Source organism: Echiichthys vipera, assembly GCF_963691815.1.
Source record: "Echiichthys vipera genome assembly, chromosome: 2".
Classification (NCBI taxonomy): domain Eukaryota; kingdom Metazoa; phylum Chordata; class Actinopteri; order Perciformes; family Trachinidae; genus Echiichthys; species Echiichthys vipera.
In genome coordinates, this window is record NC_139827.1 from 3,177,860 (window position 1) to 3,205,170 (window position 27,311).

General features: G+C 46.1%; 1 pseudogene across 1 annotated transcript in view; it reads left to right on the top strand.

Moving 5' to 3' along the window:
* Nucleotides 1-14,503: 14,503 nt before the first annotated feature.
* The window catches only part of LOC310963515 (protein RER1-like), an 81,753-nt pseudogene continuing 68,945 nt past the window's right edge, over nucleotides 14,504-27,311 (top strand). Inside the window, exons 1-4 of the transcript in view lie at nucleotides 14,504-14,709; nucleotides 20,800-20,933; nucleotides 21,124-21,521; nucleotides 21,696-21,708. The product of the transcript in view is annotated as a protein RER1-like (transcript). The remainder of the gene's footprint in view (nucleotides 14,710-20,799; nucleotides 20,934-21,123; nucleotides 21,522-21,695; nucleotides 21,709-27,311) is intronic.

Consider the following 27,311-nt stretch of genomic DNA (forward strand, 5'->3'; position numbering starts at 1 on the left):
AGCCTCTTGTCCCTGTCGGGGTCACGGGGTGCTGGAGCAGATCCCAGCTGACATCGGGCGTGAGGCGGGGTCCACCCTGGACAGGACGCCAGTCTATCACAGGACACATAGAGACGAACAGAGACAGACAACCATTCACACCTACGGGTGATTTAGAGTCATCAATGAACCGAACACCTGCACGTCTTTGGACTGTGGGAGGAAACCGGAGAACCCGGAGAAAACCCACGCAGACACGGGGACAACATGCAAACTCCACACAGAAACCAGGGACCTTCTCGCTGTAAGGCGACAGTGCTAACCACTACACCACTACGTAGCCCTTGGTCATGTATTTAATGACCTCAATTTTTTTTTTAAAAACTGTGTTGACACCAGTGTTGTCCTCCTGCAAAGTTCTGCACAGTAATGAAACGACTGCAACAACATCTTGAAGGAAATCTTTTTACTTTGAGCTGAAAAAGCATTTTTTAAGAACTGCAGTTTGTCTGTAACTGTAAAGTGGACTAATGTGAACATGTGATGAACTGACACCCAACCACCCACCGCCTTTATTTCCGTCTATCACAGGTTAGCAAAGCTGGTGCACACTCAGCGGCCACGTTATTAGGTGCACCTGGTGCTTAATAAAGTGTCAGTGTGCTCTTCTGCTAGAAAGTCGGTGGTGTTGTGTGTTCACAGATGCTCTCCTGCATTCCTCTGTTGGAACCAGTGGATGCTAGAGTTACTGTTGCCTTTCTATCAGCTCCAACCAGTCTGGCCTTTCCCCTCTGACCTCTGACATCAACGCGGCATTTGCGCCCACAGAACTGCCGCTCACTGGATCTTTTCTCTTTTTGGGACCATTCTCTGTAAAAACCCTAGAGATGGTTGTGTGTGAAAATCCCAGTAGATCAGCAGTTTGTGAAATACTCAGACCAGCCCGTCTGGCACCAACAACCACGCCACGTTCAAAGTCACTTATATCACCTTTCTTCCCCGTTCTGATGCTCGATATGAACTGCAGCAAATTGTCTGCACCATGTCTATGTGGCTAAATGCGTTGAGTTGTTGCCGTGTGATTGGCTGATTAGAAATCTGAGTTAACGAGCAGTTGGACAGGTGCACCTAATAAAGTGGCCGTGTAATTGGAGCAGCCATCAATCAACCAATCGCAGCAGGGCAGAGCAGGGCTCTCCAAGTCACAGGTGTCACTTTAGTCCAAGATGGTGACTAATGAAAAAATGAACATGCAGAAGAAACAGAAAAGGCAGTGGGGAGGACACAAAGAAAAGCCATTCACCAGAAAATAATTATGCAGATAAAAGCATAAATGCAAACAATTCATCCGTAGTAATTAACGTTTTTGTAGGTATAAATAATGCAACAATTAAGATGATCCAAAAATTGACTTGAAATGTCATGTTCTGTCTGTTTGTCTCACACTCCGGAGCCATACGGCACGTTGTAGTTTAGTATATCACAAAAAGCCAACACCCCTCAAATCAAACTGATTTGTGACAGCATTAAAGAAACCTGCTGTTGCTGCAGACAAGTGCTTTCAATTAAATCCCTCCTCTGAAAACACCGCACACATCCACCCAGCAGGGAACAAACATAGACCGGAGATGGGACAGAAGAGGTTCTGACAGGGTGGAGAAGATCTGCTGTTTCAAAAGGATTCCCATCTCTTTCTTGTGACACTAACTTCCTAGGACTAATACGCCCGCGGATACTGAGCTTTACCTTTAATTGGAAAGCTGCTTAAGACCATCTTAGACAGAGAGATTGTCTTTAATCACTATCGATCAAGTCTGCGTTTGCTGCAGATGAAGAAAACCTAAACATTTCAGTTGAAAATCCACAGAAATACTAAATGGGTAAACAAGCGCCATCGTCTCATGCACACGGACGGGCTGGCATGAGGCTTGCTAACGGTTTAAAAATAGCAACCATCTCCCAACAAGATAATTGGATAAGATCAAGCCCTCTTTGTTTTTGTATATGCAGCATTTATATATATTTTTTGGCATCTGAAGTTTTCTGTAGACACATTGGCCCTCATTTATCAAACGAACGTACGGCAGAAAAACGTGCGTACGACCATTTCCTGGCAAACTTCCGCATTTATCAATTTGGACGTGAGCGGGAGCTACGATCAAATCTCACGTCTGGTCAACAAGGAGTCATTTTGAGTTGAGAGCTCATCGATCACACAGCACTCAAAGAAAGACTTCCAGTTGATACTGGCTAACGTTAAATACTGTTGTAAAATTAATTGATTAGTTGAAATTAGTCGTTACTCTGAATGATTCATCACTGACATGGAGCGGGCTGATCGCTTGATACACTCACGGCAACGAACCTGGCAACCTGAGTGCTTTTAATAATATTTTTTGTTGTTGCGACTATGATCTTGAGACACTAGATGGCGGTGTTCTGTTCATTCTCCATATTCAATCTTTATCATTTTTCCATATATGTATTTTGTATATACCCTTTGTTTACATCTTGTTTGGGCAGGCTGATCGCTTGACACACTCAGCAAAGAACCTTTTGCTGCGACTACGATCCTGAGACACTAGATGGCGTTCTGGTGTTCTGCTCATTCTCCATAGTCGACCTTGAAAAGTACAGTAAACACTTACCGTAAAAGGAGACGCAGTTCAAATTCAAAGCTTTTGTACTACTTTGGTAATTTTATATTTTAATTCATTTTGGTAATTGACTGTAAGGTTGCTGATAAAAGGATGTAGCGAACAGGTATGATATTAACAAACGTGGCATAATTAGGAAACAATTTCATCAGAGGGGAAGACAGATGGATAGGCCTGCTGTTGTCTCATCTCATCTCATCTCATCTTCATCCGCTTATCCAGGGTCGGGTCGCGGGGGCAGCAGCTTTAGCAGGGGACCCCAAACTTCCCTTTCCTGGGCCACATTAACCAGCTCTAACTGGGGGATCCCGAGGCGTTCCCAGGCCAGTGTGGAGATCTAATCTCTCCACCTGGTCCTGGGTCTTCCCCGAGGCCTCCTCCCAGCTGGACGTGCCTGGAACACCTCCCTAGGGAGGCGCCCAGGGGGCATCCTTACTAGATGCTGTTGTCTCTCGATGAAAAATTTGAACTCCGGACAATGTCCAATGATACCTCGGGTTCACGAGTGAGGGGACGATGGAGCGTGAGTTTGGCCGGAGAATCGGAGCAGCGGGGGCGGTGCTGCAGTCGCTCTACCGCACCGTTGTGACGAAAAGAGAGCTGAGGAAGACAAAGCTCTTGATCTACTGCTCAGTCTTCGTTCCTACCCTTACCTGTGGTCATGAAAGCTGGGTCAGGACCCAAAGAACCAGGTCACGGGTACAAGCGGCCGAAATGTGTTTCCTCAGGAGGGGGTCTGGAGTCTCCCTTAGAGAGAGGGGGAGAAGTTCAGCCATCCGTGAGTCCAGTGAATCAGGTCCAGACTCAGAGATTGTCCATCTCTAACGCGTTCTCACCTCCGGGAAATACTATTGCAAGGGGGTGGCACCAGAGCGGAGCACGCAGGAGGCAGGTTATGATGTGGATTACACTGTGGTCACGTAACCAGTTCGTTATTTGCCGTACCTTGAATTTGTCTGGTGATTGTGGCGTCCGCCCTAACCCGTAGAAGTTCCAGCATTTCATGTCTCTCCACTTAAACATTTCAGCTGGCACCTTCTTCTTCACCCTTTGTCTTTTGTTTTCTTCCAGTTTTGTGGTTTCGTTGAGCGCTTTATTCGCACGTGGGCTCAAGATAGACACACATAGCGCCCCAGACTTTGTACTGGGGCGCTAACGGGGTAAAGTCCGTTTAATGTCCCGGTGGCAGCAACACTGTTATGTTCAGAGCTCCTGAACACAAACTCAGGCCTGAAGTTGGTTTACTGAGAGTACGGTCACCGTTACCTGCCGATATATCCTGCGGCTGCATGCCGGGATGCTTTGCTTTACCAATATCTGTCACTTTACTTTGTGGCTAACCTAATTTCTATAGTGCAAGACAGGAGTTTTACTGCATTGCTCCATGATTGAAGCTGCTCTTAGGGCCAGGTCCTCTCTGTGGCTTGTCATCATTCATAATGGGACCGTTGAATGTAATTTGGCAGAGTGATTGGTTAGGGGCGAAGCTCGAGAGAGAAAGAAGAAAGGGAGAAAGAACAAGTGAGAAAGAAAGAGCAGGACAGAGCTTAATGTAATGTCATATCCAAGAGACGGCCTCTGCGCTCATGCTGATCCATAATTAGATAGAAAGATGGATTTCATCAATCCTGTTGGTAGGAGACACAGTTGCCAGATGATACTGTCACTGTACACTGAACACAGCACACACAGTATACTGTAATGGGATGGTGTGGAGTTCAGAGCCTGAGGAAAGGTCACTCATGTGCATCCTCAGCCTGACGACAAGATTTGAAATAGGAAATGACTCGCCTTCAAAGTTGCCACAGAGAGAAAGGAATAAATCTGTCCATCAGTCCCGTGGATTTGTAGGGTTGTTGGTTATATAAGTTAACTTTCTTACGTAACATTCTTAATCTTTTCCTATAGCCAACCGTGTCGTTTTGTTGCCTGTCTTTGTCTCTCTCTGTCCATCTGTCCGTCTTTTCTCCCTCTCTCCTTCTCTGCAGACAGATGTCCGTCCTCCACAGAGCTGGGTCTGTCTGACGTCCCTGCCTGTTATAGGGAAGGTTTTCGTTGCCACCGTACTCTACGGGGGAATTGTTGGATCTATCTCATCTCATCTCATCTCATCTTCAACCGCTTGTCCGGGGTCGGGTCGCGGGGGCAGCAGCTTTAGCAGGGGACCCCAAACTTCCCTTTCCCAGGCCACATTAACCAGCTCTAACTGGGGGATCCTGAGGCGTTCCCAGGCCAGTGTGGAGATATAATCTCTCCACCTGGTCCTGGGTCTTCCCCGAGGCCTCCTCCCAGCTGGACGTGCCTGGAACACCTCCCATGGGAGGCGCCCAGGGTCCATCCTTACTAGATGCCCGAACCACCTCAACTGGGTCTTGTTGGGTCTTGTTGGGTCTTGTTAGGTCTATGTAAATCATAAATAAGTCATAGAGTTTGGTCTATACCCTGTCTGTAAAGTGTCCTGAGAAAACTGTTGTTATGATTTGGCACTATAAATAAAATTGAATTGAATTGAATTAAACCTAACCAAGTAACATTCATTTTGTTTTGATTCCAAACATAACTGGGGGGTCCAAGGGGTTCTGAACAAGCTAACAGCGACCGTTAGTGTGTAAATATATAATAATGGCCTTCTGAACCTACTGGTAGGTGTAGCAGGCCCTCTCCAACTATTATGAGACTGTTATGAGACAAATACATGATCTGAAATAAACTGTGTGAACTTTTAGCAAAACTAAACTTTTAGGAAAACTAAACTCAGACACAGCGAGAGGGTTCCTGGTCCAAATCCCAGCTGGGGCCCTTTCTTTGTGGAGTTTGCATGTTGTCCCCGTGTCTGCGTGGGTTTTCTCCGGGTTCACCGGTTTCCTCCCACAGTCCAAAGACGTGCAGGTGTTCGGTTCATTGATGACTCTAAAATTGCCCGTAGGTGTGAATGTTTGTCTGTCTCTGTTTGTCTCTATGTGTCCTGTGATAGACTGGCGTCCTGTCCAGGGTGGACCCCGCCTCACGCCCAATGTCAGCTGGGATCGGCTCCAGCCCCCCACGACCCCAACATGAATGAATAAACTCTCCTGAAAACTCAATGCTAATAGGGAGTAGATGGCACAAAGACCATAGCATCTGTGGCTTTGCGCGTTAGCAGCTACAGCAGTTCACCAACCAGCCCTCTGAGTAATCACTATATCCTCACGCCTCTAGCACTACCTCTTTTACAAACTTATATTTTACGACTGCTAATAATGATCATACAGTCTAAATGTATTCAGTTATCGAGTCGATCCTTTCCGTTAAAGTCTCCATATTAATACTGAACAATAAGAAACAGCATTTTGACTTGTGACCAAAGTTTAGAGGAATATCATATGTATTGTATACAAGATTTCTTATTGTATAACATTTGTGTAGCTCCTTCTTCCTGTTTGTGTGTAGTTCCCCTCTCCATTTCCTCTGTCGCCTGAGGCTCTGGCTGAGTGATACTGCTGCAACAGTATGAATACTGGAGGAGCTGTCCTTGTTGCTTACATTTCAAACAGGTAAGCTGTTAGACACACACATTTGTGTATGTGTGTGAGTGTTTTTGTCAACCACTTCTCCCCTCTGACGTGACGCCATTAAATCTGATCCCAAGTTGTTTTTATTCTTGTTGCCTGGTGTATAAAGCGATGCTGCATCCACTTGATTTAAGTCGACCAGTCAATGGCTGGCAGGGATAACGGTACACACGGAAAGGTCTTGTGCTGATGTGTGAAGTTATTTGCTGCTGGATATTTAATCATCTACTTAAACTACGTGATAATGGAGGAATGTGTTGGAGTTATAGTTATAAACTGTTTGAATATGTGCCACTTTGATAACACCCATGAACTACAAAGATGTATTTCAATTTGCCAGTTACAGAGAGTATAAGTGTGAGTCCAGAAGGACCTCAGCAGCCTCCCAGACTACTGATGTCCATTCAGCAGCATTGAGTTGGGATAAGTCACCTGCAAAGATGTCTTCCTGTGTCTCTCGGTATAACACCTTGGGGTTATAAGTGTATTGATGTTTCTCTTCTCAGCATGTTGTGGAGGAGGCGGGAGATGTTCAGGATGCTAGGATGCACACAGCATCCTCTTCTCCTTCACCTCCTCCAGAGAGGCCTGATTGGACAATGAAAGCCTCATCTTCACAAAATTCAGCATGCAGTAGAAGGCCAAAATAGTCTTAACATGCAGGGGCCAGTCTCCTAGTCCACACCAAGCCCCCGCCACAGCATATTCCTTGTTGATCCAATCAGGAAGTGCCAAAAACAAAGTATTCAGACAAAGTATTTTCCTCTGCAGACAAAAACACGTTCACCCCTGCGTCCTCACAAAACCCAGAGTCTAGAAGAATTGACACGGATCCAACTGGTGCTCAGTCTTTTAGAGGAAGAGCCAGGACGCGCTAAGCTTTGGTTGGGTGACGTCTTTAGACCAAACAAAAACATGCCTTAGACATTACAATTCTGGACATTCTGAACCTACCTCATCACAAGGTCTCTAAAACAGGGTCCACACAGGCCAAGGTCCCTAACACAGGGTCCACACAGGCCAAGGTCTCTAAAACAGGGTTCACATAGGCCAAGGTCTCTAACACAGGGTCCACATAGGCCAAGGTCTCTAAAACAGGGTCCACACAGGCCAAGGTCTCTAAAACAGGGTCCACACAGGCCAAGGTCTCTAACACAGGGTCCACACAGGCCAAGGTCTCTAAAACAGGGTCCACATAGGCCAAGGTCTCTAACACAGGGTCCACATAGGCCAAGGTTTCTAACACAGGGTCCACATAGGCCAAGGTCTCTAACACAGAGTCCACATGCACGCATATGCCAATATATCATCATGAGTTAGTTATTTTCGTTATCCACATCTCATCTCATCTTCAGCCTCTTATCAGGGGTCGGGTCTCGGGGGCAGCAGCTTTAGCAGGGGACCCCAAACTTCCCTTTCCCGGGCCACATTAACCAGCTCTAACTGGGGGATCCTGAGGCGTTCCCAGGCCAGTGTGGAGATCTAATCTCTCCACCTGGTCCTGGATCTTCCCCGAGGCCTCCTCCCAGCTGGACGTGCCTGGAACACCTTCCTAGGGATGCGCCCAGGGTTCATCCTTACCAGATGATCCTGAACCACCTCAACTGGCTCCTTTCAACGCAAAGGAGCAGCGGCTCTACTCCGAGTTCCTCAGGGATGCTGAACTTCTCCCCCTCTCTCTAAGGGAGACTCCAGCCCCCCTCCTGAGGAAACACATTTTGGCCGCTTGTACCCGCGACCTCGTTCTTTGGGTCCTGACCCAGCTTTCATGACCACGGGTGAGGGTGATATAACACAGCAAAATGAAAAAATATACGTCGGCCTTTGCCACTCTAAATTTGACGAGGTAGAAGAGAGGAGCACTTGTGTGTTTTTGCAGCACACAGGTACATCACTCAAACGTACGAATCCAAAGTAATCACACAGATCAGAAAGAGGGCGGCTGTCACTTCTGAGTGCTTCTGCCTCTGACCTTTTTATTCCATTCATCTGGATATGAAAATGCCTTATATGCAATCATTGTCACCTTGAGTGCTTCTGATTTTTTATTCTTTTTTTTAAAGACTGACTCACTCTTCGCTTCGGCTTCATCCGCACCAAAGGTGAAAGCACCAACGCATATTGTCGCCTCTCAAAATCATCCATTTTATTGTGCTTACTTAAAAAAAAATGGTGTTTACTGGTGTTGAATTTTGAGCACATAAAGCCTATTAAACGCTACGCCGCCACTAATGGGAATTAGTCTCACGGTACTTGAGGTGTTTATGCAGGAATTAAAAAAAGAGACTTAAGAGTCTTAATAACCCTACATCAAAAAAATCCTGAGTAATACAGATTAAAATGCTTTGTCATTATTATTATGTCTTATTTAGGCTCTAGTTTCTCAGGGATTTTTGGATTCTTACCGTGCTTTCCTGATCACAACACAAGTTTAATAGGCTATTTTTAACTAATCAAGCAGCTAAGAGAGACAATACACTGTCCTTCAAAACCTAAAGAAGAAGAGGAGGTACTTTATTGATCCCGTAAGGAGAAATTCAATCTTTTCACTCTGTTATTATACATGTTACACACACAGGCCCGAAATACACACACATGCACAAACAGGACCTATATACATGCAATGAATGGAGAGATGTTAGAGCGAGGGGGCTGCCAGTGGATCGGCGTCCCGAGCAGTTGGGGGTTCAGTGCCTTGCTCAACAGTGCCCAGGAGATGAACCGGCACCTCTCCAGCCACCAGTCCAAGCTCCATTCATGGTCCACACAGGGACTCAAACTGGTTCCGGTTCCCAGCAGAGTCACCTATGGACTGAGCTACTGCCGCCCCGTAAGGTAATTTCTACTCTCCGACTAAACAAAAGAAATACATTCAGCCGGCAATTATACATTTCTCTTATTCTCTAGTACAAGGCTACACACTGTGTGTATCACAATTATCCTAGGATCAATACAGTTAGATGGATGGATGGTTAGTTAACTGGCAAATGACAAAGGCCGGTGAAATTTGTTTTTCTTCGACTCTAAGAAACTATAAATTCACAAATTAAAACAGATCCAAAAAATTGGCATTACGACTTCAAAATGTACTACAGTGCCATTTCAATACAGTCCAAAGGACCTGGGTTGGTGAACTCACACAACACAATACCAAGAACCCCACCTCTGCCTGCTGGCTAAATTATGAGACAAGTTTGGCTCCTTTTACAGTTCATCTCATCTTCAGCCTCTTATCCGGGGTCGGGTCGCGGGGGCAGCAGCTTTAGCAGGGGACCCCAAACTTCCCTTTCCCGGGCCACATTAACCAGCTCTAACTGGGGGATCCTGAGGCGTTCCCAGGCCAGTGTGGAGATCTAATCTCTCCACCTGGTCCTGGGTCTTCCCCGAGGCCTCCTCCCAGCTGGACGTGCCTGGAACACCTCCCTAGGGAGGCGCCCAGGGTTCATCCTTACCAGATGATCCTGAACCACCTCAACTGGCTCCTTTCAACGCAAAGGAGCAGCGGCTCTACTCCGAGTTCCTCACGGATGCTGAACTTCTCCCCCTCTCTCTAAGGGAGACTCCAGCCCCCCTCCTGCACAATTATCCTAGGATCAATAAAGGTTGGATGGATGGATGGATGGATGGATGGATGGTTGGTTAGTTATCTGCCACATGACAAGGCCGGTGAAATTTGTTTTTCTTCAACTCTCAGAAACTATAAATCCACAAATTAAAACAGATCCAAAAATTGTGCCCTTGTTATAATAAACCAGCTGTCTCTGCCAAAGCCTGTCAGAAATACTTCCACCAGCTGGGCGGATGTAATCAAAATATCATTAGAAATTGAGACAACTTCTGTTAAAATGATGCTTGTGTGGAAAATTAATCTCAGTTTTACTTCTTAGACGTTGTCGATCAAGGATTCTCTGTGTGACTTGACAGAGGTAGTTTGGCTGGGTGCAAACATCTCAAGTAGTTTACGGTTCTCAGAGAATTTGACATTGTCTGGTTTGAAGACACAAGGGGACTTATTAGGAAAAGGCACTGCCCTGTTAATATACAAGGCCACACTGGGTACACACAAGCTGAAGCAGCGGGTAGTTGTTCAATTAAAGAGGTGGAAAGACACAGTTTAGCAGGTAAGCTAACTTGGGAATAACCTATAGCAAGACCACAGGCTTGTAAGTTGGACGTTTCAGTCTGTCAATGCAGGACTCTTTGTTTTCACCAGATGTGAAACTCCATACTGTTGCAGCCAAAAAGCTTTTAATGACTTGGGCGCACTCACACTGCCCCGTGCTTTAGGGTACTTGTCCCCCCCTCCAGGCCCGTTTGTACTCACACTACCTGGGCCTCGGAGAATGCTTCTTGCTGCCTAAACGTCATCACGCCGTAACACGTCACACGCATTGATGACGTCTTTGCGATGCGTGGCTTTGTTTCCAGATCTTTCCGTAGACCTCAGAGTTTTTGTGCGTCTTGTCGACTGTTTTTGAATCTTTTCATCGACCAAATCTGCAGTAAACACTCCACCTCCGCATCACACCAACGTGAACCTTTCACCGCCATTGTTTTAAATGTCCGCATGGTCCCTCCTTCTTTTTTCTAAGTCCCAACAGGCGCACAGGAAATGACCTCAGAACCGCCGTAGGCCTCGTGCTCGTACATGTGCAAACGTGCTTTACAAAAGCCCACCTCTCCCAAACGGGCCGTGGACGGCGCGGTTGCACTCACACTGGTCAAACGAACTAGACTTTACCCGTAAAAACCTGTTTGTGCATTATGGGATGGGCTCGGAGGACTGAAATTAAACAAGACAACGTCAATCATCTATATAAGCTTTTGATACTTGACACTTGTAGGTCCAACCGGGGACTGCAAAGAGTACACTTGCTGTAGACATAATAACCAGTATAATACAGCAAACAGTAACAACGACCTTGCTTATTTTTATGTAGGGAAAAGGAAAAAATAGTCCATTGGAAATAAACACAACTATTTTCTGCACATAAGCCCTAAAGCTACACTAGTTGCTAGAACATGATGTAGCCGCGGTGGTGAAATGTTTGCGAACACATCCACACATGGATTTCCAACAAAGTCTGATTCTTTCTGAGCAGAGCAGAGCTTTACAGTAGAGAAGATGTGAAATGAGTCAGGGATTAAAGGAGAGATTCAGATCCATCATACTCACATCTGAGAGGACCAGAGACAGAGCAGAGAGTGGCTCGCTAATCAATTATAGCTGCTGCATGGCTGCGTGAGTTTGTGTGTGAGCGTCTAATGCAGGCGCATGGAGTGAAGTGTTTCCCTGCTTTGAAATACAGCTCAGGTCCTCAGTGACAGGAAACAGTGTCTGCAGGGAAGAACTATACTGAGTGTGTGTGTGTGTGTGTGTGTGTGTGTGTGTGTGTGTCAATGTGTGTCTGTACAAGGCAAAGTGTCTTTCCACTTTGAAGTATCACTAGGTCCTCAGTGACAGGATACAATCTGTGCTGAATAAGTCTACTGTTTGTGTGTGTGTGTGTGTGTGTGTGTCATTGCACTCCCCACTGTGCACAGACGGCAGTCTACCAGCATGCACTTGGAAAGGTAAGCATGAAATCTGTGCTCACCTGTCTTTACTTTGCATCAGCATCTTTTTAACATGTGACCACGGAAACATTATTGTTTCTAATTCACAAAGTTTAAACTAACCATTCAGCAGCACTGTCACACAGTGACTCTGTAAGGTCTAATTATTTCATGCATTGTTTAGTGATTATAGCTTTCGGGTATTTTATGCCTCCGTGCTGACGATAGTCGTGGACGGAGGTTTTGTGTTATTTTCGGGTTTTCTATGTGTTCGTCCATCCTATTCCTTTGAATGTGATATCTCAAGAACCCCTGGACATAGACGTCAATACTAGGGGTGCGGCGGCAGCCCCTGTGATATGCAACCTGCTAGGCTCCATACAGCAGCCTGCCATAGGATACTGTATGGAGTCAGACTGCATCTGACAGCTCAGTGTGACGTAGGCTAAGTTTACAAAAAAAACAAGAAACAAACAAAAGCAGGGCATGGAAGGCGGTCCTCTCCCTCCCTCCCCAGTGCCACCCGATGCTAGCCAGGAGACAATATCATTCAAACGACCACAGGATTACAATTTTCCTGCCAGGGCAGGCTGTTCCAGAGTCAAGGGGCAGCTGCCCCAGAGGCTCAGTCGCCTCTGGTTTTCAGTCCGGTCCTGGGGTCTTCCAGCAGCATTTGATCTGCCGACCTCAGCGCTCTGGCTGGAGTGTGATAATGTAAAAGTTCAGCTTAGTACAGTGGTGCCCGTCCATTTAGAGGACATGTATTCCCTAAGTCTGGACACACATGGATTTAAGAGCCTACTCACACTGTCCTTTTGGCCGCGGCCCAAACTGGTTTTTCAGCTAAAGCCTAGTAACTTTAAGTAGTGTGAGTGCACCCGCTCCGCGCACAACTGCGGCCAGCGGGCCCTCCACGGCCCGCTTGAAAGAGGTGGGCTTTAGCGGAGCTGTTTGCACATGTACGAGCACGAGCGTGCGCACGTGTACGAGCACGAGCATGAGCACGAGCACGAGTCCTACGGCAGTAGCGTTATGTCCGCCTGTTCGGACATGTAAATAGAAGGACAGACCATGCGCGAACATTTAACAACAACAACAATGGCGGTGAAAGGTTCACGTTGGTGTGATGCAGAGGTGGAGTGTTTACTGCAGATTTGGTCGGATGAAAATATTCAAAAACAGTCGACAAGACGCACAAAAACTCAGAGGTCTATGGAAAGATTTGTAAACAAAGCCACACACGCGATCAATGCGTGTGACGTGTTACGGCGTGATGACGTATGGACAGCAAGAAGCATTGGCCGAGGCCCAGGCAGTGTGAGTACAAACGGGGCTGGGGCACGGGGGGAGAGGGAGGGGGGACAAGTACCCTAAAGTCTGGGTCGCGGTCCGGGAGGACAGTGTGAGTACGCTCTAACTGCTACTTGACTGGTTGGTGGTGATAATTCCAGTTGACTGCTGTAGCTTTCAATACAACATAAATGATAGGAGTTAAAGGTGATGCAACCCTCCTGGTACTCTTTAAACAGGCTTTACATAAACAGGTTCCATGTTGGCTGCAGGGTTTGTGCAACAGAGTGTGTTCTTAATGCAACTTGAGTGCATTGGATGAGATTTACATGTTATGCTGCTGTGTGCAGATGTGGCACAGACTTGTACAGCTTTCAACACAGGGGCAGTATCAGAACAAGTCTCTATTTAAATGCATAGGTGTATTAACATGCATATGGAAAGCTTCATCAAATGCAAGGTGTAGGGGGAAAGTACGTTTGTTCAGCTCGGCTTATCTTGGATTGACAGAAAATTCTCATTCCATCTCTCAAAGATTAAAAAAGGCACCATACGAGGTGTAACTGTTAATGTCAAATGTATAAATTCTGTTCATATCGTCCAATTAAAAAGCAAATGTAACATCACTGAGCAAAGTTTGAAACTGGAAGCAGCACTGGATCCAGATTCTTTCTTCCTTCAGTGTTTACAGATTTACTTCAGGATGGTTTAAAGTATTAATAGATGTGTGTGTTGTGTGTGTGAGTTTAACTCTGCGTGTGTACCAGCGTATTACACTGTTGCTCTGAAGAGGTCCTCATTTAGAAAACATAGCTACTGTATTTGCAGAAGACATTTGCTGCCATGGAGAGAGACTATTGTTCTTGTATTGTTTGTATTTATTTGTTTCTCCCTCAGCCAGCATGGATTTGGAAAAGGTAGAAAAACAAATTGTGCTCTCTTGTCTCTTCGCTATTTCAGCAACTCTCACTTCCTCAGGTAATCACAGAAAAACAGTGCACCTCTCCCTCTCTCGCCCTGTGTCTCTCTCTGTTTTTCTAATTGGTGTGCAGCAACCACCCACCAGCTGTCAGGAGAGGGCCCCATCGCGGAGCTCCGAGCCAGCCAATTACTGTCTAGGCAGGCTTACGCCGAGAGGAAGCAGTCTGACAAGCAGAACCTCCCGGAGGGCTCTGCCGAGGCCACCCGGAGACGGGGGAGGTCAAAGCGGGTCAAACACTGGGGCAGTGAGCCCTTCCCTCTCTCCCGTCCTTTGCCGCGCCTTCGTCTTAATGGATCTGACAAACACCAACCGCTCGGAGCCACGGGGTCTCGAGGCGGAGTGGGGGGAGAGGAAATGGGAGGTGAGAAGGCCAAGAGAGGAGACGCAGTGAGGGGAGGGCTGGGAGTGGGAGAGAGCAACTAAACAACACAGACCAGAGAGAGTGCAGAGTGTGAGCGGGTAGTAATGTAGCTGATTAAACGCCAAGCATGTCCACGTCTCATGACTCTGAGGAATGCAGCAGTCTGGAGAGAAGAGAGGCGCCCGACGGTGGGACACTGGAACAAGAGCGGGGCAAAGGACTGAAGACTGAACAAGGTTTTTTTTCAGAAAGTGTCTACACCACAGTGGAAGTGGACACAGCGAGCTGCTGTCGAAGTGGGGAGCTCCGTTCGCTGGTGCTGTTCACCTGCATGTACTGTCTGCGCTTAAGGCACCAGCTAACGCTAATGCTAGCTGGCGCTTAAGGTACCAGCTAACGCTAATGCTAGCTTGGTTAGCAAGATTCAGCCAAACACTGAACAAGACATTTACAGGTGACCAAAGTGTTTCAGTGAACTGAAGTGAAAACATGCTGTGAGGTCAGACTCCTCGTTCCAGGTCAGCTGTTTTCCTGTAAGGCGCTAAAACCTGCTCTGCCCCAGGAATCAAACGTTTATTCACCCTTTCACTATAAGTGAAGTCAACAGGAAGCGGATGCTTGTCTTGCACGTGTGACATAATTAAGAACGGATAAAACCATGGATTATTTCAACAATCCCGCACGTACATATTTGCCTCTCCAACACTTTCTGTGTCTTGTCAGCTTGTTCTTGATTTAGACGCAGGTGAAGAAAATATCAGGGAAGTGTATTTTGCCCTCACGTGAATGAAAGTTATAGGCCAGTCACGGATAAAGTCTAGTTCCTTTGACCAGTGTGAGTGCAACCGTACCGCTCCTAAGTACGGTTGCCTAACAATAGTAGAATTTACTGTGTCCTAACGTGGATTTTTTTGTTTGGGAGAGATGGGCTTTTGTAAAGCACGTTTGCACATGTACGAGCACGAGCACGAGGCCTATGGCGGCTCTGACGTCATTTCCTGTGCGCCTGTTGGGACATAGAAAAAAGAAGGAGGGACCATGCGCGGACATTTCAAACAATGGCGGTGAAAGGTTCACGTTGGTGTGATGCGGAGGTGGAGTGTTTACTGCAGATTTGGTCGATGAAAAGATTCAAAAACAGTCGACAAGACGCACAAAAACTCCGAGGTCTACGGAAAGATCTGGAAACAAAGTGACGCATCGTGATGATGTCATCAATGCGTGTGACGTGTTACTATTGTTGTATATTGTATAAACCTGCGTTTAACCACAATGTCTGTTGCACTCTGTCACACTTAGTTATTGTTGATTTATTTTACGTCAGCTTTATTTTGATTTGATTTATGTTTTTATGTTTATTGTTACTCTGATCCTTTCCCACCTTTGTATTGAAACTGTTGCACAATCATTTCCCTCGGGATAAATAAATAAAGCCTCTTGAATCTTGAATCTTGTACTGAATCCTTCTACCCCGCCTCACGCCCGATGTCAGCTGGGATTGGCTGCAGCACCCCCCCGCGACCCCGACCCCGGGATAAGCGGTTGAAGATGAATGAATGAATGAATGTATTGTAGAATTTCATTTTGCAACACACTGCATACAGGTGAATAGGGTAAAAAAAGCTAACTAACAGATATTGCCATGAAAAAAACAGTTATTTACTGACTAACTTATGCAAATGAGGCATTATCTAATGCTATGTTGATGATGCACACGTTTCCCTACCACTGGTCTGAAAGAAGACATGATAAGGAAGCAAAATACCCTAAAATCTCAAAATTGACCAGTGCATGAAAAATTCATGCTCTGCCTGCGGTGTCTCCCATTAAGTCAAAACCTTGAATATTTCAAAAGCGACACTCTGCTGTTTGACTTCTAAAGGAAGTGTCGCTCTGATTGGAGGACGACCTGCCTTCCCGTCACCAACGCCCTGCTGCCTGATGCGGTTAACACTACACCTAGCCCTTGAGCCGACTCTGCATGCGTGTGAAGAAGCTATTAAAACAGCGCTGACCTCCCAAGTGTTTTAAGTGTTGCGGTGGAGAGCCACCAGGGACGGCAGCAGTCAGAGGAGACACGGTGAGAGGACCAAAGGGAAATTTAAATGGAAATCAGTGAGCAGCGTAATGTCTCAGCACTAACTCAGCACACACTCTGGCTTCACTAAATGTGGCGTTTTATCACATTTGTGTTATTGTTCGACAAAGTGCCTGTTGTGTCATTGAGTACATGTGTGAACTGAAAATGTCCCCCACTCTCTAATGGATTCATTTATGTGGAGTTTTTCACATAATAAGTAATAAAGCAAATTTGAAATGTAACAACTGTAAACAACCTACAATTGTGAGGTGAAGGATTCTCTCAGTGTCTGAACTGAACTGCCACGAGAGAGACACACTTATGCATTAAAGGCACATGCCCACAAGTATCTAATTCAGTTTCCTAGAAAATATAATACTGTGTTTTGTGTTTCTTCCAGGTCTATTTATTAACCACACAACAGATTTTTATCCAAATATGCAACCACTATGTCCAAATATCCATCCATCCATCTTAAACCGCTTGTCCCTGTCGGGGTCGCGGGGGGGCTGGAGCCGATCCCAGCTGACATCTGTGTGAGGTGGGGTCCACCCTGGACAGGACAGATTTGGTTGATGAAAAGATTCAAAAACAGTCGACAAGTTGCACAAAAACTCAGAGGTCTACGGAAAGATTTGTAAACAAAGCGACGCATCGCCATGACGTCATCAATGTGTGTGACGTGTTACAGCGTGATGACGTATAGGCAGCAAGAAGCATTCACCGAGGCCCAGGTAGTGTGAGTACAAACGGGCCTGGAGGGGGGGACAAGGACCCTAAAGCACGGGGCACGGGACAGGCGCACAGTGTGAGTGCGCCCATAGAGACAAACAGAGACAGACAACCATTCACACCTACGGGCAATTTCAGAGTCATCAATGAACCGAACACCTGCACGTCTTTGGACTGTGGGAGGAAACCTGAGAACCCGGAGAAAACCCACGCAGACACGGGGAGAACATGGAAACTCCACTAAGAAGGGCCCCAGCCGGGATTTAAACCAGGAACCCTCTAGCTGTGAGGCGACAGTGCACGCCGCCCTATGTCCAAATATGATCTACTAAAAAAATATTTAACATAGCTAGAAAGCAGTTTGCCTGCAACTAACTACATGTTATTAATTAAAACACTACATTTCATGATGCAAGAAAAAACATTGTTAGTTATTAATAAGCAAAACTAGCATTTATAAATTATACAGTAAGCGAAGCATTTAATCCTGCTCATGTGAGCTGGCAAGCAAATAGCAAGAAATCAAGTTTGTTTCAATGAAAAAACTGTTTTGTCTAAAATTAAGCCTGTGAATGTTCTCATGTGTCCAGGTCGTCGTTCTCCTCAAAGCAATTTCAGTCAAAATCAACTGGACTTGGTTATTTGTCTAGGAAGACGTTTCACCTCTCATCCAAGAGGCTTCATCAGTTCATGTACGCATCTGACCAGGCTGGGACTGGACCAGGACCAGGACCAGGACCAGGCTGGGACTGGACCAGGACCAGGACCAGGCTGGGACTGGACCAGGACCAGGACCAGGCTGGTCCAACTAACTGGTGTGAGATCCAGGTATTTAACCTCTCACAAGGCTGATGATGTCACTGGGACCCTTTGTGCTCCAAGTGCCAACGACCGTTGTTAGAGTGACAGTCATTTTGAGAGGTTAAATATCTCAATCTCCACACCAGTTAGTTGGACCAGTCCCAGCCTGGTCCTAGCTCTGGTCCTGGTCCAGTCCCAGCCTGGTCCTGGTCCTGGTCCTGGTCCAGTCCCAGCCTGGTCAGATGCGTACATGAACTGATGAAGTCTCTTGGATGAGAGGTGAAACGTCTTCCTGGACAAATAACCAAGTCCAGTTGCTTTTGACTGAAATTGCTTTGAGGTTATCTAAAATTATTCATCACCTTTTTCCTGTTCAGCAGATAAAAATTGTGGCTATGTTTAATTTGTTCAATTGCTATTTCAGTACAAAATCTGTGAACCTCACACCGTCGAACCTTTAAATTGTTCTCTTCTTATGATTCTGATCTCTTAGTATCTGTAAGAGGAGACTTTCACACACCGATATTAATTATACAAAGTTTGTAAAATTGTGAAACGACACAATTTTGCAATGCCAATAACTCGGAACCAGTATTCGATACTGATAAGTCATTAAATAAGGTCAGTACAAGTGTATCAGCTGCATGAAATGGGACTTAATTATTAAAAGTGGCAAGAATATATTTGACAGCGTCTGTCAGAGAAAATATTGATGATTATTGATGATTTCTATCATATGGAGTTATCAATCTTAATTATCACTAATGATAAATGTTTCTTCTCTGGCCCGGTGGCTGTGAGAAATGTGAGGAACTGTCAAATAAGGGATGAATAGCGTTATGTTTGACAGTTTAGGCCACTCATAGCAGCCAAACCACATTCATGTTGTACAGTACGCAGTTGCTATCTCTGCACCACCGTTGGCACGTTACAACGAGCAATCAGTGGGCTCGAGTTGGCCATCAGACAGCAGCAAAGAGGCGTCTGCACGTGCTGCGAGTCTCCAACTGAGAGCTGACAGTTTAGCGCAGTGTTTATTTCTTCGCCTTACAGCTCCGGGGATGTGAACAACATCAAAAGTCTGTTTTTGGCACACGGGCCTCTGTGCAAGTTCTCGACATGCTTTGTCACGGTTTGTTTGGCTTTGGTGAGATTTAGAAAAAGGCTCGAGGACAGAGAGGCCTTAGAAGCTGCCAAAGCAAATGACTGTAATATATGTATAGAAAAACTATAATTTAATCTTGTGTTTTGCCTGGTCAAAAATGTGTCGTGCATCAGGAAGTTAAGTCTCAAATGTGCGCTGTGGGCAAGTGGTGTGTGTATGTGTCAATGTGCTCTTCTATCTTTGTGTGATTTATTTTTAAAAGTAAAAACATTTGGTTTGGTCCTCACTCCACCACTCCGCTTTTTAAGTAGTCAGACTTAGGGCGCACTCACACTGTCCTTCCGTACCGGGCAAAAACAGGTTTTACGGGTAAAGCTTAGTTTGTTTGACCAGTGTGAGTGCAACCGCTCTGCACCTAGCTGCGGCCAGCTGGCCGTCCAAGGCCCGTTTGGAAGAGGTGGGCTTTAGTAGAGCATGTTTGCACATGTACGAGCACGAGCGTGTGCACGTGTATGAGCACGAGCATGACGCCTACGGCGGCTCTCACGTCTTTCTTTCTATGTGCGTCTGTTCAGACATAGAATGAAAAAAAGACGGACCATGCGCGGACATTTAAAACAATGGCGGCGAAAGGTTCACGTTGGTGTGATGCGGAGGTGGAGTGTTTACTGCAGATTTGGTCGATGAAAAGATTCAAAAACAGTCGACAAGACGCACAAAAACTCAGAGGTCTACGGAAAGATTTGGAAACAAAGTGACGCATCGCGATGACGTCATCAATGCGTGTGACGTGTTACGGCGTGATGACGTATGGACAGGCAAGAAGCATTTGCGTGAGGCCCAGGTAGTGTGAGTACAAACGGGCCTGGAGGGGGGGACAAGTACTCTAAAGCCTCGGGCGCTGTGCGGAGGACAGTGTGAGTGCGCCCTAAGTAGTCAGACTTAGTTTCAGAGCTCAGGGGCCTCATTCATAAAGCTTGCTGCGCACAATAACCTTGCGTAGACCGGCAGACATGTACAGTAAAATATTTGGTGACAAAAGTTGGTATTTCTAGAAAAATCATTAGCGTCCGTATATCTAAGGCCAACAATCACCTGTGAGAAGAGCTTCCGCAAAGTCTTTCCGACTCGGGAATAAAATAAATAAATAAAATAAACTGGCAGGTAAAACATTTACAAATGGTGCCAAAGAATAAGAAATACTCATCTAATGTTGTGAAAGATTTTACATATTGTTTTAGAGACTCTGTCATTTGATAATTGAGCCAAAGCAACTGAGAAAGAAACAGAAAATTATTATAATATGAGAATGTATTCACTTCTCAATCGAGTCTCCTTTTAAAAACTAGACAGCATAAAATGTTGTTGTCTTCAGATGTTCTTCATCTATATTCATTTATTCAGATCATATGGTAATGTCTTCTAATGGAACAGAAACTCCACTTTAAAAAGACAATGACGGCCGTACAGTATCGTATGATCCTGTTTGTTGTTACTTGTCTTCAGACAGGAAAGGGAAACCTGTCCCATGTGGCCATTTTGGCGTTGTTGCTGTGGTTTAAATGCTGTGAGGGAATTGTTCTTCGATGTTACAGCAAATTGTACTGTTAAGGTTATCTTGACTGACGTGTTCCACGCAGAAGTGGCTAGTTTAGCTAGCTAGGTAGAGGCGGGTAGTGACACAGCGGCCGTATCAGAATATCAGAAGGGGGACAGTTGGGGAGTCAGTCCATGGGAAACCATCTGTAGTTGGTGCCTTTTCTCACACGGATTGGACAGGTGTATCAGTCATGGCTTGACAAGTCAACGCCATTCTATGCAGTGCATTGGGCGTTGGGCGTGAGTGTACATACTACAGCATGGGTGTCAAACTGATCCAGTAAAGGGCCGTGTGTGTGTGGCTGCAGGTTTTCATTCCAACCAATCAAAAACACACCCTGTCCAACAAATCAACTGTGTGAAGACAGTTCAGGTGATGGAGTAAGTCGAGTTAGGTGTGTTTTTGCTTGGTTGGAATGAAAACCTGCAGTCACACGGCCCTTTACTGGATCACTTTGACACCCGTGTACTACAGGGTTGGTATATAGTAACATATGCTTTGGGAATCTACCCTCTCAACCTGTTCATTGCTTTCCTCTCGCCAAACGTGGATCCTTCACCGCTCGACGAAGATGAGGGCCCGTCCCTTCCTACCAAGCAGAATGAGGAGTTCCGCCCTTTCATCAGGAGGTTGCCTGAATTCAAATTCTGGCATTCGGCGACAAAAGGCATCGTCATTGCCATGATGTCTTCAATCTGCCGATGTTCTGGCCTATACTTCATCGTGCTCTTCTGCATCACCATGAAGAGGCAGATCAAGCATATGCTCAAGTACAGACACCTGCCCTTCACACATGGGAGGAGGACATACAAACAGATTGAGAGCAGGTAATGCTCCACCTGTCAAATCCTGCTCTGCAGTCTAGTTTGGGGATGGAGGTTACATGTCTGACAACAGATTTTGCACTTTGCTTTATTCACCCTCTTTATATTTTGTGCAGGAGAAATGTGTCCGTTCTGCTTTCCTGTTCTGCTAATTGGCCTGCGATCTGTCGGCTTTAGGCCGGACCCGCAGGTAGGGATTATTTGCTCTTATATGTATTTTGTCACACAGCTGAACTCTAGGACACCATCTCTGCATGAGAAGTAACTGGAACTGGAAGAAACTACCACATCTGAAATCAAAGTTTCATTTAATTCAACAGTTTCAAGTTCAATCTTTCAAAGTTTCGCGATACAACAGAAGACATATTGTAGTTCTTGAAGGTAAAAGGGAGTAGATAATGGTGAGAATCCCTTTTATATACCAGTATTTAAGCCTAGTACACCTGCATGCAAGTGTACACACATATTTATGAAAGCATGCACACAGAAGAACACAGGCACAGCACAAACACCCACCGTGCAGCTAACTCAACGATGGTTGAAGAATTGGTCAGAAGTGCCGGCTTCAGATTCCTCCATGAATCACACCTACTTTCCTCCTATCACGGCCTCTCCCAGTCATTCATAAGGAAGCCTTCCACCCCCGTTTACCACACACACAGCTCAGCCACAGCCGCCGCCGCCGCGTTGGCCTGCGCAACTCTTTGGAATCACTTGAATCCGCTGAAAGCCGTGATTAGCGCATTGTAAATTGATTACTTGACAACTACCTCGCGGTGTTGCCGGCCGAGCCTGGCGGGGTAACCGAAATAAACGTCAGGAGGAATGAATGTCTTTAAGTTGCTTGTTCTCTTGTTCTTTTTTTTATGTGCACAAAAGCACGGCCCTGAAAACATGGCAGAGGACGCTCTGCATCTGGCTGCTCACTTCCTGGGCTGTGATGAGGGAAGCTGAGCCTTTTGTCTGCTTAAACAATAAACCACCTGTTTTTCAGGAAACTGGTTCATTGTTGGATACTTGTGGATAATTGTCCGTGTCATCGGTTGTTTTTTAATGTCTGTTGGTAAGTGCGAGGCAGTATAGCTCGCAATCAAGGCCTGATTATGTGCGGAGAACATTTCGGGGTAATTGCTCTTGGTTTGCGATGCGTTCACTAACACCAAGGTCGCAATCGGAGTCAACGTTCAGCTGTGGGCAGTGATATGCCATTTAGCATTCAACATGGAGAGAGAGAGACAATGTGCAATGTAGCAAATAAACAACCATTAATTATGAACAAGTAATATTATATATATATATTTAAGACAATCAGAGACATGATTGGAAAAATCATATAATATATAATGTTCATTATGTTCAAAAGTGCTGAAAAAGAGTCTTCATACGAGCTGAACATCTAATTAATTGGTGATCCAATGCAAAGTTAAGGAAGCGAGAGCTAAACATTATCTCATAGATGGATCGTGGAGCATATAATGCACCAAAACCCCCAACTACAGTGGGCAGGATCCATAACGCATTACAAGTGACCTCAGAGTGAGAGAAAAGTGACATATGGAGAAGCATCTCCTGAACTCTTGGTTTGTTTCTGACTGTGTTTGTGTTGTTTGTGTGTGTGTACAGTAGGATCACGTCTTAAATCCATGCATACAAACATCTTTCATCTTCCCACTTTCTGTCCTTCATCATCTCTCACTAAGACTGGTACCTGGATTGAGACTTGTCTTGAGTACATGGCATATTTTTCATTGACGAATAGACCAAAAAGTGCCAATCACAAGTACCGATACTTCCTGTACCTTTCGATTCTAAAGGTGCACTCACACTGTTGTTCTGTACCGGGCCAAAACCGTTTTTTCAGCTAAAGCCTAGTACTTTAAAGCAGTGTGAGTGCACCCGTTCCGCGCATAACAGCCGACAGCGGGCTGCTTGAAAGAGGTGGGCTTTAGCAGAGCTGTTTGCAAATGTACGAGCACGAGCGTGCACACGTGGACAAGCACGAGCACGAGCCCTACGGGGTTAGCGGTATGTGCGCCTGTTGGGACATAGAAAAAAGAAGGAGGGACCATGCGCGGACATTTCAAACAATAGCGGCGAAAGGTTCACGTTGGTGTGATGCGGAGGTGGAGTGTTTACTGCAGATTTGGTCGATGAAAAGATTCAAAAACAGTCGACAAGACGCACAAAAACTCAGAGGTCTATGGAAAGGGGGGAGAGGGAGGGGGGGACAAGTACCCTAAAGCCCGGGTCGCGGTGCGGAAGGACAGTGTGAGTGCGCCCTAAAATAAGAAAATACCGAAAAACGATGCCTATTGTTTTGAGGCACCGGAAGCACCGAGGCACCATCAGATTCGGTGCTGTGACTCTTCCCGGACTAATGGGGGCAGTATAGCGTGTGTTCCAGTCATACTTGCATTCAGAAATTGGAGGTCACAAAGAAGTGGAACTCGCATGGTTTAACAAACCCCATGTGAAAGATGGCTACAACAATCTCTTCGCAACAACTTGTTGATTAAAAAGGCACCAAGAGTCGTGTATGGAAGGACTTTGCGTTTGAGGAAGATGACTGCGGAATTATCATCAATCCGCAGAAGCAACTATTCAAACGATGCTACCGCGGTCTTCAGACCAAGGGAGGCAATACGGTAAAAAAGTACGCTACAATAAAAGTAACAATAAGCGACGTCTAAAGCGCGACTGACACATTTCCTCAAACAAAACTATAAAGACGGATCAGATAGGTGACGTTATGGTTAACATTGCAATGAAAAGCTAAACAGGGAGGCGTTCACGAGGACAGCTACGGTACAGGTGCTGATTCAAGGTGATGTTTGATTCATATATATGAACAAGATCCAAGCGTTTTAACAAGTTACATCTGTCATACTGAAATACACGTTACATAATGTCTGGAATGGCTGAACTGTTGTCACAGGCACATCTCTCAACTCATCTTCTGCCTCTTATCCGTGGTCGGGTCGCGGGGGCAGCAGCTTTAGCAGGGGACCCCAAACTTTCCTTTCCCGGGCCACATTAACCAGCTCTAACTGGGGGATCCTGAGGCGTTCCCAGGCCAGTGTGGAGATCTAATCTCTCCACCTGGTCCTGGGTCTTCCCCGAGGCCTCCTCCCAGCTGGACGTGCCTGGAACACCTCCCTAGGGAGGCGCCCAGGGTTCATCCTTACTAGATGATCCTGAACCACCTCAACTGGCTCCTTTCAACGCAAAGGAGCAGCGAATATGCCCAGATGGTGAGCAAATGCAAAAACAATCCATCTGGCGGAGTCAGTTGAGCTGTTTTCAAGGTCAAGACTGAACTTTTAAAGCTTAAGTTGTAGGTCTTCACCAACCAGTCAAGTTTCAGTTTTATTCCAAACCATCCAGACTTCCACAATTAATGTAGTGAAGAATTTGAAGGAATTTAATGAAAGGTATTAAGTGCATTTTTGGTGAAGCGTGTACGCTTAATACACATCTTCAGATCAATACAATCACCACAGTTTCAAAATGAGTGTCTCTAACTCATTATCACAAATGTCTCCCCTTCTGTTCCTGAGTTACGGCGTTGGATAATGGACAGAAACATTGTGATGTCACAGTAAAGTTGACGTTTGACCTTTTGGATATAAAATGTCATCACTTCATCATTTTATCCCACTTAACATTTGAGTACCCCGCGACCTCGACTGGGATAAGCGTTTGCAGATGATGGATGATGAAGGGTCATACTTAGTGTCGGAATTCTTGCGTTGTCGTCAAAAAAAAACCCTTTTTGAGGTCACAGTGATCTTGACTCCGCCAAAATCTAATCAGACATTTGAGCTGAACGTCAAGACAATGCATCCAGGGATTCCTGAGACATCACGTCCACAAGAAATTGGACAGACAACTAAATACATACGGTTTTCCAAGTAGAGGATCAGCTCGCACTTTTTACTCTTCAAGCATTTAACTGCAGCCTCACTTGTGACATGTTTCTGGTCTTGGACGTGGCAAACAAGCGAAAATACAGCCTTTGTCCTCCTGACCATCACTGAACCTTCTCTCCCCCCTTCATCTTATTTGTTTTCCCTTCTTCTTTGCTTTAATGAGTCCCTCCAGCTTCTCTTCTTTGAAGCCTTAAGCCAAGCAATTAACATAAAGCAGAAGCTGTATGCAGAAATTCCTGTAAAGAAATTGACGTGTAAGAAAAAAAAAAAAAAACACCCTTCAAAAGCATTCCCCACGACACGGAGAGTGCACTTTTCTTTTGAACGGTTTTCATTTACGGGACATTTTCTTTTCACTCACACACATTTTAAGAGCTAGTCGCCGCGCTCTGAGTGCTCTGGCCTTTGTCATGGAAAGGTTTCGTCCTCATTTGAGAAATTCTGAGGATTGAAATTGTTCGTGAATTCTCGGGTTTACAGAGAAATAAGTGCAGCCTTGCAGATGTCTCGCGGATAACAATGCCTTGCTCCCATGCTGACAGCCTTCCTAATGTATGCTGCTTTCTATTTCTGTGACGCAAAATACACCCTTACTTTCTCGCACCTTTCTAGTCTTTCAGCCACTCAAGATGCTTTTGCACTACTTGCCACATTCACCCACACATTCATACACTGATGGCAGAGGCTGCCATGCAAAGTGCCATCTGCTCATCAGGGTCTACTCAGTCAGACGCACATTTGCATACAATTTGGGGTTCAGTGGCTTAGTTCATTTTAACATGCGTTCCGATTAGTGGATGACCCCCTCTCCCTTCAAAATATATATACCTTTATGTGTGGATGATTCATCTCATCTCAACTTTAGCCTCTTATCCAGGGTCGGGTCTCGGGGGCAGCAGCTTTAGCAGGGGACCCCAAACTTCCCTTTCCCGGGCAACATTAACCAGCTCTAACTGGGGGATCCTGAGGCGTTCCCAGGCCAGTGTGGAGATTTAGGGCGCGCTCACACTATCCTCCCGGACCGAGACCCGGACTTTAGGGTACTTGTCCCCCCTCCCTCTCCCCCCCGCGCCCCAGCCCCGTTTGTACTCACACTACCTGGGCCTCGGCCAATGCTTCTTGCTGTCCATACGTCATCACGCCGTAACACGTCACACGCATTGATCGCGTGTGTGTGGCTTTGTTTACAAATCTTTCCGTAGACCTCTGAGTTTTTGTGCGTCTTGTCGACTGTTTTTGAATATTTTCATCCGACCAAATCTGCAGTAAACACTCCACCTCCGCACCACACCAACGTGAACCTTTCACCACCATTGTTGTTGTTGTTAAATGTCCGCGCATGGTCCGTCCTTCTAATTACATGTCCGAACAGGCGGACATAACGCTACTGCCGTAGGGCTCGTGCTTGTGCTCGTACACGTGCGCACGCTCGTGCTCGTACATGTGCAAACAGCTCCGCTAAAGCCCACCTATTTCAAGCGGGCCGTGGCGGCCCAGCTTTCCCCAGTTGAGCTCGGAGCGGGTGCGCTCACACTACTTAAAGGTACTAGACTTTAGCTGAAAAACCGGTTTTGGCCGCGGCCAAAAGGATAGTGTGATCACGCTCATAATCTCTCCACCTAGTCCTGGGTCTTCCCCGAGGCCTCCTCCCAGCTGGACGTGCCTGGAACACCTCCCTAGGGAGGCGCCCAGGGTTCATCCTTACCAGATGATCCTGAACCACCTCAACTGGCTCCTTTCAACGCAAAGGAGCAGCGGCTCTACTCAGAGTTCCTCACGGATGCTGAACTTCTCCCCCTCTCTCTAAGGGAGACTCCAGCCCCCCTCCTGAGGAAACACATTTCGGCCGCTTGTACCCGCGACC